Here is a 22094-nt window from a genome sequence, read left to right as displayed (position 1 = left end):
GTGTCTCGCGCACAATTACTCTTACGTTGATAGATTGTATATATACGATACACTATTAAATATGAATGGAAATTCCTTATAAGGTCCTATAATGGCAAAAAATTTAATCAAGTAAGGAAGATCGGTACGTTGGTACTGCAAAAAATCTGTAGAATGGTCTTGGTCTGCTGAAGTTCCATTATGTTTGAGGGCAGCTCAAACATAATGGAACTTTAGCGGCACCAAGACCATTACTTCAGACTTTTTTTCTCAGAAAACTCATGGTGCACTGAATATTGCACTGTATGAATTGCTGAATGAGTTGGGCCATTGATATAGCTTATTTTACTAATATAGTAATTAGTGGCTCTTTTAAAAATCCTATCGTAACTACCCACGACCATCAAAGAAAAACCTGAGGTAGAAACCTACTTCTCCGCTTGATATCAACTGCCTACACCTCCCTTTAGATTTAGGTAGTTGATATCAGGCCTTTACGAATTGTCTAAAGGAATTCAAACTCAAATGACTTACAATGGCAGAAGCCATGTATTGTTAAGGAGATTTTTTGTTTTGCTTCGCATCAACTAAATTAAATGTTTACTGTTTTATGAGACTAACTGATATTAATAAGCTTCTGAGAATAGGTTTTAAGCACGACAAGTTTTTCATATGTTTCAGTTCTTAAAATAAGTCATTATGGCTGCTTGTGGATGGCAAATCATCACTAGATTATGCAAAAATGAGACACACACACAAAAAGAAATTAGTTCCGAAATGTGACACTAGATTCCGCTAAGTGCTGTAGTCAGTAAGCAAAGTAAATCTTATGACATGACTACGTGCGCACACGTCTTAAATTCAATGAAAGCAGATGCGACCACAATAGCGAGCAAAACTCTACGTGGTGCTATAAATAATTGTCTTTGATTTGCAGTACCATGTATGATCGCCAGTGATCTTAACCATTCTATCCAGAGGGCTTGACACAAACACCCATCACACAAAGGAATGTCTACTACTGCGTTGCACGAAAATTTTTCTGTATAAAGTGGACTCCTATTTCTTACGGAACAGTGAAATGAGTGTTTACTCACACACAAAGAAAGCGAGACCGTTGTTAAAGTACACGTCTAATTTTACGAACAAATCAGCATCGGAAGATTAGCTATACAATGGCTTCGTTTCGCAACCCTAACACTCGACAACCTAGAAATACGTGATGCAACTGGCGGCAAAACGGCGCCACTGTGTTTCCGCGTTACACCTGGCAGCATGTTTGAATTTTTTCCTCTTTCCAGCATCTGGGACAAACAAATGGTCACTGATGGTCCCACGTGATGGCTCTGTCACTGTTAGGTCAGGGATAGCAAAGCAAAATTTCGAAATATTCTGGATGGAGTTGAAGGAACAACGCTGTCAAGTCGCATGGTACAATCACTGGAAATGTGAATGACAAATTGAGTGGAACGTTTAAATTTCTATTTGCGACCACCCGGAAAAGCCAACCTGCAATTTACTTCATAGAAATATAAGTCTAATTTATATGACTGATATTATCAAATTATAAATTAGATTCCGAAAAATTTAGCGGTAAACTCAAATGGTTTACTCTGTAAGTAGCACGAGATTTCTTGGCATTTATGAGTACGCACAAGACATCTTTTGCAAAGAAGGGGCACAAATTACGTAATGCGATCTTTTTTTTTTTCATCTTTTCGCCTATCCCAGCAACAGTTTTCACCCTCTTCTCCATTTACTGTGACTAGCGAAATGAAAAAGAAAGAAAGAAAAAAAAAATCTTGAATTCTTGAGAAGTGTATATCTTACTGTTAACTACGACGGCTGTCAAGTGACCTGTGAAATTAACCATCGCTTCTGAGGAGTGGGGTGTCCCAATAAAAGTTGAAGAGCGCAATAGCAATGTTCTAAGTTTCTTAATTTATTTCTTCGCAACACCGGCGAGTCATATCAGGAGATGGCGGAGGCTGTGAGTCTAATATGGCGCGATCTAAAAATACTGAGGTAACCTCCAGCAATTGCAACAGGGAGGCCATGTTGGTTAAAAACCAACATGGCCTCCCTGTTCTTGATAGTGTTACTAGTTCAGCTTAAAGTTTGAAACTGGAAAATTGTGATAAAAAAACAGCAACAACAAAAAAAGAGCGATCATTACTGATCAATTCATATCATCATTCCAGATTCTAGCGTCCTCGTGAGAATGTCGTGTTTTCACTGCTTGTTATTCATCTGGAAAGGTCTGAGTTCAATTCCGTTGGTGACTGGAAAAGTTCTTAAAGGTTTTAATGAAGCTTATAACCAACCAATTTCACTAGAACAAGCAGAGCCTCCATGTCCCACGTGATTTATTCCGACTATCATAAAGATCAATCAGTCCATGAATGCATTGGCGCAATATGGTTTAAGATGTTGAGGCACCTTATGACGAAACATGTTCTAGTTAGGCTTAACTCTTACTCCAATAACTACTAAAAAATCGATACTGATTTAACAAGTGAATATCTTAAAGATTATTTTACCTCTTAATCTGTATTACTGAATTATAAAGCATGTATCAGAAAGAAAAATGAGATACAAATTACGCACTTAATTTATTTTTATTTGTTCGAACTGGAAATGAGAACGACTTGTCGGTAATATCATTTTCCTGACTTTAGCACGTTCCGTGATTAACTCCAATAATGTGAACTTTAGTATGAAGTTTTATCGTCTATAAATGAAAGGAATCGTGAGGGTGGAATAAAAACGGCAGACATTTTAAGTTGCTGAACGATCAAACATCTAACCTGCTCACTTTGTTCGAAAATAATGAAACCTTTGAGAACAATACACACTCTTTCCAAGAGTAATTCGGTTTTGACATCAGAAATACGCGGGATGCCCGATTGTAAATGCGAGTACTAATGTCCCTGATACACACAATACAAAAACTCCACATTACATAGCAGAAAGTAGGTTAACAACCAGATACCGTGTAGACAAGACAGTATTTTTCATCCAGTGAACACACAACCTATTGTGTATTGTTATGAAACCTCTAGCCCTGTTGCTGAGCAATATGAAGTTAGGTCTCTTCGGCCAGGACCTGAAGGTATGAAAACAAAAAATTTATTCCACCGTTCACGCTGACTGAAAATAAATCGCAGAATGATTTATTCACGTTCGATAGTTCAAGTAGAAAATCATTCACGTGGGTTTCTAAAAAAGGGAGTGAAATTCCTTATTAATCAGATTTCACGTACTAAAAAGAAATAAAAGAATTAAGATAAGAGACAAAAGTTGTCTCCCGAACTATCAAGCACACTTAATCACAATTGTGCTTTGCACAAAAGAACAGTAGCATCTTATTTACTGAAATAAATGTATGACTTACAGTTATTTGTTTTCTCAGAGGCTTTTCAATCGGGTGAATGATAGACTGGCGGTTGAAGGTTATGAACTCCGATGGTCGCTACGACTACACCTGCTGTGACGTCAAAATCGACCAGAAGTCGGGGAACACTGATTTAACAAGGAGTGTAGCCAGGCTGCGAATGAAGACGATCATGCAGCTCTCCTCTCATTATTACTAGCATCCCAGAATTCCTCGCGTTTCTGGAAAAGGTCAACAAATGACATCGTTACAAATTAGAAAAGTATAACAGTGGACGGGTAGATGAGACATTTAATTTTAAAATTCTGAAAAAAAAAGTTTACGCTCCCTTTTCCCTCCCCCATCTTTATTTCAAATACAAACTTTCTTCTTTTAGTAATAAAGTAGTGCAATATCATGGCAACTCGTTGTGAAGGTATTCACAATATGAGATATAACTTAAAACGATGCCGTTTTATTAATAATCTGATTTATTCAGATACAGCTATGTATTCCTGATGCATTTGCACTATATTTATACATAGTCTAGACTCCTTCATAGCTTGAGGCTTATGCCCTAAACGCTTGAGTCTAAATACATGATACACCATCAGGCATCTCTCATATTGTGGAGTTATACTTCATAACTGTTTTGCCATCATTGCATCACTCGGGTACCTACCCACCCACCGAAGAAGGGCCAAATAGCCCTGAAACGGTGCCGTCTGAGTGGTGGTATCCATCTGAGAATAAGTAACATTAGTCTTCTCCTTAGGTGAAGCGTTACTTATTCGAAGTAGTGCAATATCATGGCAACTCGTTGTGAAGGTATTCACAATATGAGATATAACTTAAAACGATGCCGTTTTATTAATATCTGATTTATTCAGATACAGCTATGTATTCCTGATGCATTTGCACTATATTTATACATAGTTTAGACTCCTTCATAGCTTGAGGCTTATGCCCTAAACGCTTGAGAGTAATAAAGTTCCATGAATCTAGTTGAAAGTGAACTTCCAAGAGAGTGAATTCTACCCGGAAGTTTTTGATCAGCGTTTCGTTCACGGGAAGTAAATTTAATCTAAGATGGCTGTTTTGTCTGCTGCCTACTGTCAATACTAGTCGGTAAAGTTGACTGACGAAAGAGGGTACAAAACAACACTTGAACATTCAGAAAATAAACACTGAGGTGGTCCTACCATCATTCCACAAATAACTATGATGTAAACTGAGAATTAACAAATAATAGGAGAGATCATATGTCAAGGAGGACATGTTATCTCTAAAATTTCTGGAACTTGACGTATCCCCTTTCTGCACAAAAATGGAGGATTGTTTTACTGCCTTTGTTAATGCTCACTGAACCGGTTGGTTCACGAGTTTTATATCATTTCGTTGTTTCGGCGACCTTCCTTGCCTCCATGCAAGGAAAAGGTCATTGAAACATGATAAAACTTAACGTGAAAGTTTGTTTCACGGTGGGTTTTATTTAAAAATTTCATTTATTAAAATTAACTGATAGGTTTAATGTTAAAGATGTATTGAGACTTCTTCCTAATTATAAAGTAAAATAATTGAAGTGTTAAGAACTGATACAATAAATACACTTAAAACAGGAGTACGATGAAAGAGCACTGAACTGGCTGCTTAAACTTAATTTTAATTGTTTCTGTACTATTATATCCACAGCTGAAAGAAAGTGATCATGCTTTTAAAACTTTTAGTTTCGTATTGCATACGGTTTTGCACATTTTTTTTTTTTTTATGAAAACCCCAAACACGACGAGAGGTATTGGGGCCTATAGTACTTAGTACCGTGCTTGGGTTGGAGGTTCAGAAGACGAAAGAAGATATTTGTTGACATTGGACTTGAACTTCTGTAGATTGTAATTTTCAGGAAACACATACGAAGGAAAGTTGTTCCAGAAAACGGCATTTGAATGAATAAACGAGGATGAAAAGTTGGTTCTGTGAGTTTGAAATTTGACAGTAAATTGATACTGGCTGGTGGCGGCACGTGTTCGGACTGTTTTGAAAGAGAGAGCGGGAATTACAGAAGCCAGTTCAGAAGAACATTGCCCGTGGAAGTATCTGTAGAAGAGGCATGCAGCAGAAACAGTACGTCTATGAGACAGCGAGTGAAGAGACTCTGTTAGAGAGGAGTCATTAATTAACCTAACTGCCCTCTTCTCAATGGAATCTAGAAGCCTGAGAGAGGTTTTGGGGCAACCGCCCTCAAATGTGGAAACAATATTCCATGGTAGGGCGGATTTGCGATTTTTACAGAGTGAACAGCTGTTTGGAAGAAAAGTAACGCAGAGAGCGAAAGAGAAAACCAAATTTTTAGATGCAGAGGAAGCAATATTTGTAATGTGCTTGTGCCAAGAAAGATTAGAAGTCAGGGCAATCCCCAAAAGAGAGATCATCTTGTCTAGAAATCGCAGCGTCACTAAAGATAAGCACAGGAGCAGAAGAATCCTTTTCTACGAGATATAAGACAAGACGAGTTTTAGAAGGATTGAAATCAACTAAGTTGTCTTTGCCTCACTGTAGAATTACCTGGAGATCGAGAAGTTGAAGCTGATTGAGCAGGGCAAGGTTTCTCAAAATGGAAAGTGGAATGCAATGTGCTATCACATTGCATTCCACATTCATTACTGTTTCAAAACTTCTGATTGACATCAGAAGTTTTGAAACAGTAATCCGACCAAGGAAAAGAAATCTCGTAGGTCGTCCCGTTTTGCATTCTTCTAATGCTAAACAATACGAGGTTGGGAACAGCCATGAGATAAAGCCTCCATTGGAGAAGAGACAATCACCAAGTTGTAATCTGAGGTGCCTAAAGGACTACTCACTTTGACCGTGTACTTAAAAGGGTTGTTTGTGAGAAAAAGACCAAGCATGTTGGCTGTATGGTTAGAATTGTCCGGTATTTTGGTAGGTAAATGAACAATCTTCGCGAGGTCATTAGTAATTGCAAAAGCCTCAGCATCTCGACCAGCTGGGTCGGTGTGACTAGAAAACAGAAGCCAGCTGGAGTTGTGAACATTAAAATAACCTAGGAAAATTACTTCACTGTTAGGAATGTTGGATTGGAGAAAGTCACGTTGCAAAGAAAGGAAGTCAGAGTTCCAAGTGATTAGTGGAGTTGGGAGAACGGTAGAGACAACAGACAAATTTGACAGAATGAGGTAGAGAGATTTTAAGCCAGAGAAGATCTAAAAGAGGAGATTCCAAGTCTCTGACAGGGAATATCGGACGGACATAAGCACAAGTACCATCTTTGAGGCGAAAGGAATCATACAGTGAATAATTTGGGCAACTGAGATGAGCAGTGGTTGAATCAACCGATAACTGATATTCTGTCAGAAAAAGTACATGGAGTTTGGAAGACTGCAAGTGGAAACGGACATCGTTAAGATTAGAATTGAGACCACCACGTATATTTGTGAAATAAACTAGGAAGTGTTTGGGAGGTTTAGATCTTTTCGCAGATAAGGTTACTCTATTAGTTTGACAATTCATGGTGTATTTAACAGTAAGAAAAAGTGGGAGGGGGGGAGACATGCTGTATGAAGTAATGAAATTTTTGGATATGGCGTACACATGGTAAGAATATACCCAGATCCTTGACATAACGTGGCATCGACAATGCCCTCCACATACACACCACTCGGACTTCCTCCGGTCACTATCTGGCAGAATAGAGGTAGCAAGATTATACACTAGCTGATCCGGAAGCCTCCTAAAGAGAGTTACCAATAAGTTCGGTCCGGTGTACTAACTAGCGGCCGGCCTGCGAGAGCTGTACCCTCGAAATGTAAGGAACATTGGATGTTCACATCAGAACCTCGAAAGTCATCAGTCATGCTGCATGATGGAAGAGATGGGTAAAGGTTTACCGGAACTTAGCTCTGGAGACTAAACATCGGTTCCACCACTTCAAGCCTCCAATAAGCAAAGTGGTGGTATTGCACCGGTTGATGAGAGTTATCTACTACCTAGTATTGCCTGGTAACACAGAGGGGCGACATACCTCCATGTGGTGTGGGGGAGCCACAACTCGACCCTTGCTTACGCCGGTTCACACCTGGGTGGTCACCCACAGTGTGCTTGTGCATGAAGGTTATACCCAGGATTATTAACATTCTCATCATCGTGAAGGTGCAAGCAGAGGATTGGATATGGGCTCGAAGCTGGAGCGCCATCCATTTTCAGGGGTAGTTGCTTCGGCAGGTGAGTTGTTACACACTCCTTAGCGGATTCCGACTTCCACGGCCACCGTCCTGCTGTCTGTAGCAATCAACACCTTTCATGGGATCACATGAACGTATGAAACAAGAAGAAAAACCACAGGACCGTTCAAAATAGACGACTTTGAAATAAAATGTCACCGATTACCAGCTACGTGTTTTCAGCTTTATATTGATTAATAGTATACGTCTCCGGCAGACTCGTTGCATCGGTTACAAGGTTCTAGCCCATTACTTATTGCCATTAAAAATGAAGTTAACTTATACCAAAAAAAAAAAAATTGGCAAAGAGTTTCATACATCTGAATTTCTAATAGGCAACCATGCAATGTTTATTGCAATCTAGATCTCTATAAATCGCTTACTTTGATATAGAACACCGGAATGAAATTACCCAAACTCCTAAGCCCGAGACCAGCAAACTCAGCATTCCGACTGAAAATTCCTTAATATTGTCCCATCAACACACGATTCAAACTAGGACTTTCCAGAAGGTTGCCAATAATAATTCATTTAGTCCTCGCTGAGGACCCTCTCACGATTGCACAATGGTGTACACAGGCTCTGTGTGTTCATTTCTAAAACTACCCTAGTCCAGTGAAAGCAGAAGATATTTTTCTTTGTATTAACGTCATCTGATATTGTAGATTGAACCTTTCATTCTTTTTATGGTAAAAAGAAAAAAAACCTTTCATGTTGTCATTTAGTTACACGCGCATACTCACGTTAGTTATTATCGGCAAAACAGATGTTAATAAAGATGTGTTAGGATTCATCAGTTTAGTTTTTGTCAAAACTAATCTGATGCATCCTAAAAAAAACTTTTTTTTAACAATGGAGCAAGTGAGGCAGCAGTTTGACAGACGATCGAAAGAAAATCAGAATCGTATTTCAGTCATTCACTAGGCATTCCTTAAATGCCTATTTAAGGAATGAGTGTTTTTTTTGTCACTGAAAACAATGATTGGATTTGTGTACAATATTTACAAAACTCTAATATCTCAAATCTTAGGAATCATATGCGAGAAATTTCTTTTAACAAGATGATTCCCTCATTAAGTTAAATTCGGTGTACTGGACATGGCGTCTAAAAAGCATGAAAATCTTTGGATAGATTTATTGATTTTTACTTTGAAAACGGTAAATATTTACGTGTCATGAAAATTTGAATTACCTAATGTTTCTGTGCACTGGGAAAGCCTTATTGGGAATTTCGAAACTTCCAAACCACGAAAGATCCTTATGGACTACAAAGTCCACGAGGACTGTGAAAACTTCAGTTATACTAGACAAGTTATATAATCAGCGGTATGCTTAAGGGATTGCATGACTACAGCGTAGGAAACTGGTGAAACTTCACGTTCTCAAAATCCGCCGAGCTCTTAATATAAGGGATGAACTTCCATAGGAAATGAACGAAGGAAATCGGGGTTTCTGGAGTTAACTCGTTAAAGTAGAGTGCTAAACGGGTTGAGATTGGTCTGATTTAAGCAGGAAGCGAAGCGTGCTTTACCGGACTGCTTGATAGAGATCTTATAGGGCAACGTGTTCGGAACATGCAATTCCCGAGATACGCTACATAAAGTAATACTGTTTATTACGCCCTACTCAAGCTTATCTGGATAATTATCAATAGCAATGCGAAATTACTTTCTCTCTCGGCACGCACACAAATATACTTTGTAACCACGTAATGGTTCACGTTGTCGCTTGTCCTACCCATACAGGAAGAGTTTAGTGTTCTCCTACATCAAATAAATATCTTAGTTTTTGATAGTAAGAACGTTTGTTAATTTATAATCTTACGTAACTAGCTCCTAAGATGGATTTTTCAACACGATCCTAATGCATTACTGTTTATTACGCATAGGCAGTGTAATAGGGCACTCTGAGCACAACACACTCGGAAATTCAGTAGACTTATGCTATGTAAAGTTAAATAAGTATTACTGGAATGACAATGTATTTTGAAACTCTGATTTATTCATCATACTTTATTGTTCTATGATAAACACAAACGAAAAGATTCATCTATATAAATTTACAGATGGCAGATAACACCACTAGCGGACTCGTAACTAGGAACGTTTTCGCCTACGGTCAAATAACAGAAATGAGTATTTGTTTTCATAAATTTAATAAATATAAAATTATTATTATCCATAAAACGATGCTTTTTATATAATTTATCACAATAATAGCGATTGTCGTGCTTTAAAAATAAATTATAGATTCAGTTAAATCCAACTGCATTTGGCACCTGTGTCCAGGGCCACCTTCGTCGTACCCCAGTTATGCCTCAGAACACTTATGAATACGAAAAGCCCATTTACCAAAACGGAACAGTTAATATAGCGTTGGTATTGGCTACCAGAGGGCGATACGCGGCATAGAGGAAGTGGAAAAGGAAGATGTTAGTATTATTGCTATTATGGCTTCTTCAGGAGCACAAAGTCCATTAAAGAGGGACCCGACTAACCGGCGAATATACCACCTCTGTGGCGTAACCTCCAACGTGGTGCCCCATTTAGGTGTGTGCACTCACGTATACAGGTCAGGTATTTCGGTTTGAGGAAGAGATGGGGAAAATGGCGCCAGATAATAAAACAGTTCTAAATTGACTCCGGTATGAATCGAAGGGTAACGATGTCAGTGATATAATAGACTTTGATTCAAACTGATGAATTCCAACCAAGGCAACAACCAACAGCGCTGTTAATTGCATGCTGGTGTCCTACAGAGTTTTATATAGATAAAAAAAAAAAAAAAAAAAAAAAAGTCTATCTATATAAAAGCTGATCACCCATTCATCCTCTTCTCCTGGATACATATGTATGAATGAATCCAGCTCAGGCAGGAGCTAGAGGAGGTATAGCTCCCTTCACTCCATATGATCAAAATAAAGTGAAGTTTTTTAAAATTCTGAGACCGCCCCTGTATGTGTTCATAATGTGCAACTGTGGGATCGCAATCGCCCTTGTAAGCAGTACTGTATCCAAGAGATATTTCAAGGAGTGTGGGAAGTCGAATGTGGGTAGAGAGCCATGTCTTTCAGAATCTTTCGGGATGGGGAAATGCCCACTCACCGCTAGATATGTTCTACCTACTCGAAAGATTTGCAAAACTGAGCAATTACGAAAAAATATTAAACAATCTAATTATCTTTACTTTAAAGATGTTCAGAGATGATCATCACCGCATCCAAAGGCAACCATTAATTCGGCACAGTAAGATGTAGATCAATTAAATTTTGAGTGAGAATTACGTGTGGGGGGGGGGGATGCTTATCGAATTTGGAATGAAATCTGTAAATTTATGTCGAAACGAAGAAAATAAGCCTAATTCGATTAATTTAAAATGACTATTGCTATAGAAGTAAAGCCCAACTTTTTTTTTGCAATATATGCGCAATAATATTCACGTAACTTTTTTTATTTTTTTTATTTTAAAGCAGAATTCATATGTATGACACGTGAATGTCACGACATATGAAATTTGTTTTATAATTGGGATTACTAAAATAAATGCACCAAAATTGAGTTTTCTCGATAAACCCAGAACAAAATTTTAACCTTTTGTTCAACCATATTGGTACTATATGTGTACGGACAGACACGCGTACAAATCAATGTTATTGGTTTCTTCTACATTGTCAGGAGACTCCTTACAATTCTAATAAGAACACAAAGCATCCTGACTTGTAACAAATTTTGGACTGTTGGTTGGCAATCCTAACTATCAGAAGCTAAGGCAAGCCCTAATACCTGCGTGCGCAAGCACATTAACTTCCTCCAGTTTAAATCCCCCCCCCCCCGGTATGTTGAATATTTCATGTTCTGTGATCTAAATTTACCGAGTATGCTGGCCTCAGCAATTTTTAATCGGAGTTTACAACGAGTTAGACCAGATTGCTGAATCTTAGGCTAAGGCAGGGTGATGACGTAAGACGCAGTTTATAATGATTCCGCTTGATGAACGGTCATTCCATTTAAATCCCAGTTTACGAGTCTGAATGATGTAACAGGATATTTTTCTTCCATCTTCATCCATCAATATCCATCTTCATACAGATATTCTTTGTCTTCATATATCTCACATTTATCATGCATTTCATTTATAAATCGGTTCTGGCGCCTTAACAGGCAGGTGGTTGACAGTAATTCTTGGTTTTTGCCATGTATTCCAGGGATCTAACTATATATCCGAGATAGATTTGTCGGTAAATGTCCTAAAGCGAGCTGTATTTAAGAAGTTTTGCAATACACAAGTGCTGTATAGGTTCTCATTCGATCACCGAAATTATGCAGTGTTAAGTTCGGTTAATATTTAGGAGGATGACCTGGAAATATCTGGTGTAGATGGTTCTATTTTAAGGCCGCTGTAGCCAAGTGTTTAAACGCGAGGTCACATTTCTACTCGCGTTTCTGTTGACAGTCAAGCGTCTTGAACCAAGCCCGCGTGGAACAGACTTTTTTTTTCTTTTAAATCTCACTGTCGTTGGTGAATTTAAATTTAGACTTTATATTCCTCGTTTATCTTGAAAAGATCATAAAAATTTTAATGTTTATTATATCCTAACTTTTCGTCAATCTTTATCGAGAGACAAATCAGTACATAAAATTTATAATTAAGAGGTGTGCAAAAAATTCCACTTATTCTTTCGTACTAATTATAATAAGGTAGGTCTCGGTCATGAATGCAAAAATTTCTACTGACTTACCTACGAAGGCAACGTTGAGAGCTTTGAAGATGGTCGCGAAGCCACAATCCAGTAAAAAAAACTTAAGTATGGAGTGGAGACATTGGTTTCTTTGTTAGCACACTTACTTTCTATACATTTCTTCACTAACAACACCCTCCTGTTTTTAAGTGTTTTTTGTTCACGCGCCCTCTTTCAGAATATTGCTATATTGCCGTCGACCCTGTGAAGGTCGGAGACTGGTTGTGCCTTGCTCGAAACAGGCAGGGTGTGACCTTGACCAGTTTCTGCCGGAGTAAAAATGCCAAGGGATATTCGGAGGGTGACAGTTGCGTAATGTTTCTGGGAGCCGAATAATCTCGAAGCTACCGACAGGTGGAGGTAGCTTAGAACCGAAGAAGCAATAGGTAATGAAATGTTTGGTGACAGAGTTCGAGGTCAAATTGGAAACAGGAGGGGAGATCCTTGTCTAGCGACTTCGAACTAACTTTTGTTGCTTACATGAGGAAAAAAAGACGACATTTTAGAAAAGATTACACTTGTAGATGTAACGCGCGTTCAAGTTGATAGCTTTATGCTTCACCAATAATTCATCTTCATATCTTAATTTCCTTAAAAAAATAGGGAATTCGCGTTAAATCAGTTTTGCGCTTGTGTTTCATCTACAAATTCATCAATTTGATGAATTTGTAGATTCGTTCTTAGATATATTTTTTTTCTCTTCGATATTAGAAAGAAAATTCGGGAAAAGTATTGAGGATGAAGTTGAAATCTCAGATGTTTTGGTTTAAGAAAATTGCTTCGTCATCAGGAGATTTACTGATTGTCTTGAAACAAAGGTACACTGAGGAGTATGCAACTTTATTTCAAAAGCACCAAAGAAACTGATGCTTCTGAAATAGTGGCACCAAGTGCGACATCAGAGATATATGAAATAGTCCCAAAACCTTCCTCGGTTTTTCTTCCCTTAAGCCAACTCATCTTCGCTTGAAGAGTCCACGTTTCCTATATCAACTGAGGGGATTTCATTCAGACGGGTTAAGACTAACAGATTCACTTTAGAAGTACTGGAAAGATAAATTACAATAATATTTATTATCCTAACTATTTCGGTCGGCTCTGGAAGAAGAAATAAGTCTCCTTCAAATGGTTCCCCCATCTTCAAAATACACTCGGTGACAGTTTTGTATCGACATTCATTAAGACATTCGCGCAGAACTATTACAGCCACTGCATTCATTTTTATTAAATATCTATCTCCACTGATATTACATCAATTTCCTTCAGACAGCTAATTATGTTCCAGCGCTGTCGCGCTGGAGACGCGTCACAGACACCATCAAGATATGAATGACCTTACGAGACAAGTACGAAAACTACCTGCCGTGATTGGATGTGTCAACCATTAGTTACAATGAACTTATAATTTGGCTGGCCTAGACGTACGATTAATGAAGGAAATGTGTAATTAGTGTTAAACAGATCTTGGAAAATGGGGAGGGGGGAAGGCCAATATGGGCATTTTCAAAATTTCGCGTTACGAGTTATGAATGCGAAATTATTTCATGTTAATTTTTGGAAAGTAACGGCCTTTTTGGTTCAAACTGAGTCCTGGCATCTTACGATATATCCTTTGAGTAAAATTCAAATTATTCGAAGTAATATTTAGCAAAGATTTTTAAAAACAGTTGAGAATAAAGCTGCAATAACGATCGTCATAGACAGAGCTATCTTTATTCCATTGGAGACCCGGTATTCGAAACGTCTTAGGGCCCCATCTTTTCTGTCTTTTATATTACGAATTGGGCTCTAAATTTTAACAATAAAAAATGCCGGGAGTGGGTATTTTCTCAACCAGAGGAACACTACTTCCTTTGCCAAGCTAGCGTGTGATCTGTTTCTTCAGCTAACACGTTCAAGACATTGCTCAAATTTTTCCGAATTTTAAACCTCAAGGCTTGAAATTAGTTAGCGCAGAAACCGGTCATAAATGTACAACGTTTATCACTAGAAAGAAAAATATCACTAAGAAAAATTCTGTTAAAGGAAGAGGTGTCCAAAATACAGGAATAGGAAAATCAAATGTGCATTTTTTGTTAATGTTGCGCAGAGCAATAGTATAGCTGGAATTAAGAGTAAGAATTATATAAAAACTATATTGAAATTATTTTAATTAAAAATTATGCCTTTATCTGCAGATATTGATGATACGAGTTTATTGATAACATGCAAAAGTGTATAAAAACTGAAGCCAATTTAATTTTAGTAATGACCATATCTGGTAGCTTTATCCATGGTCAGAGCAAGCCACATCCACAACAGTCAAAACAGGAACCAAAATAGACGCTGATGGAATTAAGGAAATCACATGGCAGGATACGCGACATCGGGAAAATAAGTAATATAAAGGCCATATGGAACTGGTGCAGTGTTTCTTGCACCATTTTGAATTTGCGCAATTCTGCCAGATGCGCATTTGGTGGCATAAAAGCACCCCACAATATTGTGTCAGAAGTCCATTTAAGGATTTTTCATTATTAAGCACCGCGTCAACGAAACTTTCCACCTAAGAACTCTTTGCTAAATGGTCCCACGAGTACAATTTAAGCTCGCTCTTACGCACACAGTAGATTTGCCCATTAAGGAGTTATATCGCAGATGCACTTTTAATAATTCGTAAAATTTCTAAACATAATGCAGAAGTCGTTTGATTATCCTGGAATAATTAAAAACTCGAGAATCTAAAAAAGTAGGAATAGAAACGTACGCTTATTAGAATGATTCATTATAAAATCGTTATAAATTAATCGCAGTCAAAATTCCAAACGTGATGAGAGTACCGCGAGTAAATTATTTAGGATGACTTAATTTTGAGAACACTGAAGTTTGAATGAGAAAATCGGCGTTGTCAAATCGTTAACTAGCAGAAGTACACACACGCAAAAACTGCAAAAGCAGCAACCTACGGATGTGCAAAAAAAACATTCTCAGCGCGCATCTAGCAAACGTGTAGGTAAACTCCGAACTCTCCTCGTAACTCTCGCGTTGCTCTAGCGACACTACTCCGAGCTCATTGCCCCCGACACAGAGAAGTACTTTCAAAGGAATAATTCGTAACTTACCTGTTCGTTTACAACGTTCTCACTCCTTCACCTTTGGACTGGCTTGGCTCGTTACAGAAAGCCTGACATGGTGAGGTATTCCCGTGCAGCGGATTATCGGGTACGAAAAAGCTTGTTTACCTTTAAATTCCCCGAAACTTGGTCATAAAAGTTCGCGCCGTACTGGTGAGTGGCACGCGTCGTCCCACTACCGAGGATTCTTTACCGCACCCCTCCCCCCTTTAGATATCATTGAACGTATTTGATGACGTAAGAGCACTTCAACCTATGACACGACAGGTTTGGGGAAGGTTTACGTTTGATCAAAAGGGGAGATTTCCGGGTTGGGAATTAAAGTTGTAACTTCCCTCGTCTTTGGGTGAGTGTGAGCAGATGAACAAAAATTATGCTCTTGAGGTATTTTTAACTTCACCTTAATCTTTACGCTTGCCCACATGCGTAGTCATCTAAACAACATTCTCTGGAGTCTCAACTACATTTACAAAACTGAATAAAAATGCTTTTAATTTTGGTGTGGGCGGTGGTGCGGATTTCTTTCCAGTTCAGTCCCGTTTTCCACAACAACAGAAAATGCATGATAGTGAGAATACAACCCCCCCTTCCAAAAAATTATAAGCAACTTCTAATTATATTTCTTACACACATGATTAATATGTTGCGACGCATAATAATACAGTTGTCTGAAGAAGTTACTTAACTTGACTAACTAACTAACTGATTATCATTAACCCAGTTTTTTTTTTTTTTTTTAAGAATACCGTGTGGGCTACTTTTGCACGCATATTATCAGCTACATTTTGTTTGGTAGTGTGTACCCGAGTCCTTCAAATAACCTTTAACGAATTCTTAATTCAAACTACAGGGTTGGTTCACCCACTTGGAATTTTGTCAATAGTTACTGAATCTTATTCTGCTTGTACACCTAATTCAAATTGAACATAACCAGAAGTAGATGCATTTGTGAATGAATATTAGCTCCGTTAGTATGAAAACAATGAAACATTCGTGCTGCTTGAAGTGAAGATTATCATTTTTAGTCGTTATAAAGACAGAAGGAATTTGCTGTATTTGTAACGTGGTTCAGCTTTTCTTTTTTATATAAATCTTAGTAATATCACTACGTCAGTCATAGTAAAGTACGTGGTGGGGAAATTCCTTACTTCAAGCAGTAATGAACATCTAAATGATGTTCACGAATATTTACTGCCCGAAGTAAAGATTACAATGGAGAAGGGAGGAATATCAGCAAATATTCTAGAATCGCACATACACGTTACAGAGCGCAGCAGAAGACATTTATATCAATGAAAGGCTAATGAAACTTGTCATTGCAAAAGTAAAGCTTTCATTGAGAGTAATTTGAATAAATGAAAGCTTAACAGTTTCCTAGTTTGCTGTTAAGCTTTCATTGAGAGCGATTTGAATAAATGAAAGCTTAACAGCAACTAGGAAATCCGTATGAAATCTCTGAATGTTAACAAGTAAAGTTGCTTACCAACTCACATTTCCAACTACGAAGAAAATACGATCCCTGCTACTTCTTCCGCAGGTAATGAAATAACTTGAAGCTACCTAAATGCTACCCAACAGTCTCTCCACTCAACGCAAACTAAAGGAACACTGAATCCTCAGCGCCATCTGTCGGCTGTCATATGAGTGAAAACTAAGAATACTAACAGCAAGCAAGCAACCCCGTCGCGGCATGGAGTGGGTTACCCACGCGAGGTACTCCTTACATCGAGTGGGTAAGCCACCCGAGGCAAAACCCCTCCCCGTTTCTTCAAGATTCCTCACATGGGGAAAAACCCCCATGTGAAGAATTTTGAAGAAAAATGTGTACTGGTGTGTTCTGCTGAGTACTAAGGTCGGTTTTCGGTTGGTGAGGGGAAACCGGAGTACCCGGAGGAAACCTCACGACCACGGCCTGAGACCGACTAACTCAAGATGCTGAGTGGAAAAACCCGCAAACATCGCTAGCGGGATTCGAACCCGCCTACTTCACTCAGCACAGCCTAGCTATTCAGCTAACACGGCTACCGGGCCCCGATGAACTTCGTTTCGAAAGTGCTATTTATCTCTTCAGAAAGGCAATCAACGGAGCAGCCAATACAAATTAAATCGCAAGGTTTATGCTTATTGATTTTTCATTCAGTGGGGTTTCACAGGAGTAGGAATTTACGTTTAATATTGTAATTAATAAGAGTTAAACCCAGATTATTTCAGTCTTTCTAGGCATATGAAGTAAAAAGAAATAAAATTTAACAGTCGCCAATAGATGGTGCCACCATTTAATTACAAACTTCAACTGTACCTTAAAAAAACAAAACAATAGCAACAGATTATCTGAACAAAATGATATCAAACCAAGGTCGAATTGTGAACCGAAAATATACCAAGGAAAGTCTCGGGGGGATTTTAATGACCTGTGACACTTCGCTCACTCATAGATCTGAACAAAAATACATTTTTATTCTGAGAGACTTTTTTTTTTTTAGTCTTACTCTGGTTGGGCGGTTTGCAGGTTTACAACCATAACTCGTCATTGCACTACGTGGGTTCTAAGGCCGGTTTCTCTTTGAAAATTCAAACGAGTAACGAATTCATTCAGTCACCGAACAAACCCTTCTCCAACTCCACAGAGTGCATCCATTTCTTTTTTATAAAGAACTCAATTTGTAAGACTAAAGACATAGGGTGGCTAGCTTGAACGTGTTACGTTTTGAAATATTTTCTGAGCCAGAAAATCCTGAGAATTTTCAGATTATTAAGTAGTGAATCGCAAAGCTGCATCACACATGTCGAGATCTATGAAAATCTACGAATTGGTAGCTTTTATAAAACTTTTAATATTTCTTTTGAAACATAACAACACAGTATATGATTAACTATGAGGTGTTAAACCGGAAAAGCATAATTTTTTCTCCTCTCGAGTACAACAGTTCCTTAGATAAAGGGTTAAGATGATGATCTATTTACTAAGTAGATCACCTCCTAATAATTATTGATCTGTGTTCGTTATTGTAACTGACTGAGGCTATAAAATTTGATTCGCTTCAGTAGAGGAATGTTAATTAATACATGTTGCGTGGAAATCATTTGTGAGGTAATTAAATTTGATCTTATCCACGATCACGAAGAAGGTGATGTACATATATATTTAATTTTTTTTTTTTTTGTCTTCAGAAGTAATCCAATTATGTGTGTGTAGTTCTGTACTAGGGATGCCATGATTTTTATTGCTTGTCTAGTGATATAATGCTTCTTGATCTTCTCGTAAATCAGCTTTAGGCCCGTTTAATTACCGGTTCTTTTACAGCTGAGGAGGCTCTTCGAGGAGTGTGGTAAGCTGCAGTCTGGCGTGATAACAATTCATTGTTACCAAAGTACAAGGCAATAGGACTAGAAGTTATTGCACTTCGCTCACTGTTTTGTGGCAATGCAGAGTTTACTTTGAATCTGTATATTTCAATTGGTGGAAGATTTTTGGGGGGAATGAGGGGTCTTTATTTCACTTCATAGGCAAATAGATAAACAAATTTGTGTACGATGATGTTTTATTCCGGGTTACTCGATGCCTGTTTTAGGTCACCGGCAGGTAGCCACATAACAGGTGAGGTCACAGCTAATCTTTCCAAGCTTTAAGAAATAAAGACTAATGAGCTTGTTCTCGTTGCAGATCTGTTTTTCCCTTCCTGGGTGGCAGTTTTGTTTTTTTACATTAGCACCAAGGTAAATTGAAGCCACAGTTGAGTGGTAGCGTTTGATACGGAGTAAAGGTAACTCGTATGCAGTCATGGAGTGAACGAAAATGATTTGTAGCAAACGCCAGTAGGACACTCCACGGAGATGATACGACTGGAAGCTAAATTTCTGTGAAACTGGTATTGGAGAGTGCTAATTATGACAATTAATATTTGTTCTAATTTTGTGTTCGAAATTTTTTTCAGGGTCACTTTGGTGATCTCAAAATTAAAACAGAAAATAGTTATTTGCGTTATTTGAGACATATTGTCCCAAATAACGCTAAATCGAATATATAAATATGATTCTTTTTTCTGTTTTGAATTTATCTTCTTGAAAACAAAATCAAAATAGAAAATGTATAAATAGCTTTACGATTTTTTTTTTTTTTAGCCAACGCAATGGTGTTGCAAAAGGTCACTGAAAACTTTGTGCATTGCATACCTCTCACTCTAGTTGGTAACTAAATTACAATTTTTTCAATAGACCCAAATTGAAAAAAAGTGAGTTGTATTTATTTCTGAATTCTTTTTGAGTCCAATGTCTAAATACGGATTTGCTCGCATAATGCAGAAAACGAACAGAAAACAGATTAATCTAAATAAACGTCGATCAAATAAAAATGGATAAAAGATTTCATTCCTGCAAAATGCGTTTCAGTAAAGATGATGGTGACAGCTCTATTGTCTTTTTTTATGAAGACAGTGTCATTTATTACGCTTTTTTTTTTCTTTTGAGTAATGAAAGCACGCAGATGGTTCCATTAGAGTGAATATAAAGGAGACTCTATGGGAAAAAGATCATCAGCAAACTGCGATCTGAAGCCGAATGGAAAAATGATGTTAGGTTTATTGTCAAGCAATTGTATACGATTCTAGTAGGTAAGTGAACAATTTGTACTAGAACAACACACAGCAATAAAAATGCCTTGGAATCTATGAACTGGATCACTGCATTTGGAACAAGTAACGTACGCGTTGAATTGCATTTCAGATGCGTAGTGTTGTAACACCATCATTGGTGATACCGTACCTTAGAGGTTAAAAATTTCTGTATTCTACTAAGAAGCGTTTGTCAAAACATGATCATGTGATTAGCCGTATGTGGGATTTGTATAGCAGTTATTTTTAATTGGGTAGGAGGATTAACATAGAAAATGGGTTAGCTATTGACATAAAATTTGGTACAGAAATCTCGAAGAATATTCTAAATATGTCATGAAATTTTGAAAAATCTTAGAGCTGCTGTTAAAATTTATCGCAATGTTTCTGTAAGGAAACTGAGGGACTATGGAATCGCAAGTGGATCTAAAACCTCCCAGGATCCAACAAAACTTGTTCTATTGCCTGCCGATTCTAGTTTAATGAACTTTAAGATGGCTAAATTGCAATCTTTTTAAGAGTCCTAAATGTAAAATTTTATGAAAATTTATTTCTTAAATTGGTAGTTGCTTTTTAACCTGCGTGCACAGATTGGTGGAGCAATATGCGCTTTGGAGTTTGCGAAAGCGTCTGAAAAGGAAGCCAACCGAAAATAAATGTCAAATTTCATATGGATCAGTCAAAATATTCCGAGGAATTAGGAAAGGTAAAGATTAAAAGCGAGTGATTACAGATTAGAAAATAGGTTATGTTCTTATGTTATGTCCGCTCTGAAAAATAAGAATGAAAGAAATCGTAAAAGGAATAATTTAAGCAAGTGACATCAGTGGTGGTTGAGATTTGGTTAGAAAAACTAAGTTGCGTTTAAAAGATTTTAGATAAACATGGACTACATTGGAGATGTGAACTGCAACCACCTATACGTAAAGTGAGTCATATATACAACTCCCCTCTACGTGTACGTTGTGGGAATTAGTGAAGCTGCTCGAATTTCTTTCTTCTGCACATTAACTTTTCTGCATTTATTAACTATTCGTGATTCATTGAGTAAAATTGAGAGAGAGAGAGAGCGAGCATTAAAGAGCACAGTAAGTATGCAGCAAGAAAAATTTTAGATATAATGTACACACAGAGAGAAGCTATAGAAAGCAACCTCCCTCTCACATACCGAGTTGATCTTCTAAATGTTGCCATAGTTATCGATTCAGTCTAATATCGAGCGGTCAGTATAAGAATGGTTTTAAAATCTATTCACGAATGGTAAATGTGGGACGTGATTTTCGTTGTGGTCTCAAAAGACGCCGCTCGTCTTAGCATCATGACCTCCACACGCCTCTCTGGCTGTTGACAATTTTGAGCATAGCTCAAAATTGTCAACAGCCAGAGACAACTTGGTTGACAAAATTGTCAACAGCATTAAGCTCAAAATTGTCAACCAAGTTGTAAATCAGTTTAACAGGATTATTTCCGTACGATTTTTGCAGACGGCAGGCTACAGCTATTTGCTGTAGCCTGCCGTTTTCTCTTCTATGTGTATTGTGTCGGAAAGACAAGTCTTTTAAAATAGACAGAACAAAATACTTTTACGTTTTCATGAGGTCAAACATATTTTTGCCTTTTTAAAAGACATCAATCTCTTAAATTGTAAAACCATTCTATGAATTCACTCTGTTTCGTTATGTATTTCCCATATACTATATGATAATGGGGAAGATAAATACCAGCACTGAACTGTATTTCCTCTTGCCAATGTGTATCGCGTTTGTGGTCTTTTGTTAGCCATTTTCACTTGCTGACACGCGATCCTGCAAATCACGCCAAAACTGCCATTTTCCGACTAGACTGAGTCAGTGAAACTTCAGCGTTCATAAGAAAACAAAAAAGAATAAAAAAAGAAAAACAGGAACAGATTTATTGTAGCCATAGAAACAGACACGACTTCAAGTATTCCACGAATCCATTGCGTGCTGGTGATCAATCCTTGTTCACCTGCCTCAATTTCTTTCCTTTATTATTTTATCCGGAAATAGTGTGCATTCGCGG

The 22094-nt window shown here is 37.7% G+C and overlaps 1 protein-coding gene across 4 annotated transcripts in view; it reads right to left on the bottom strand.

The window, feature by feature from the left end:
- Tsp74F (Tetraspanin 74F) overlaps positions 1 to 21275 on the bottom strand; it is a 124848-nt gene extending 103573 nt beyond the window's left edge. Inside the window, exons 1-2 of one of the 4 annotated variants that reach the window (XM_090386337.1) lie at positions 16925 to 17008; positions 3374 to 3594 (exon numbers count right to left, since the gene is read on the bottom strand). The gene's annotated coding sequence lies outside the window, so the exon portion shown is untranslated. Of the gene's footprint in view, positions 1 to 3373; positions 3595 to 12328; positions 12442 to 15429; positions 15457 to 16924; positions 17009 to 21219 lie in introns of those variants that run through there. The other 3 variants (XM_090386338.1, XM_090386336.1, XM_090386340.1) reach the window with 3 other exon arrangements.
- Between the last annotated feature and the right edge of the window lie 819 nt (positions 21276 to 22094).

The sequence above is a fragment of the Mastigoproctus giganteus genome, chromosome 12 (assembly GCF_048544385.1).
Source record: "Mastigoproctus giganteus isolate SK-2022 chromosome 12, ASM4854438v1, whole genome shotgun sequence".
NCBI lineage: Eukaryota > Metazoa > Arthropoda > Arachnida > Uropygi > Thelyphonidae > Mastigoproctus > Mastigoproctus giganteus.
The sequence above is the reverse complement of the archived record's forward strand: the minus strand, read 5'-3'. Positions and strand labels throughout refer to the sequence as shown.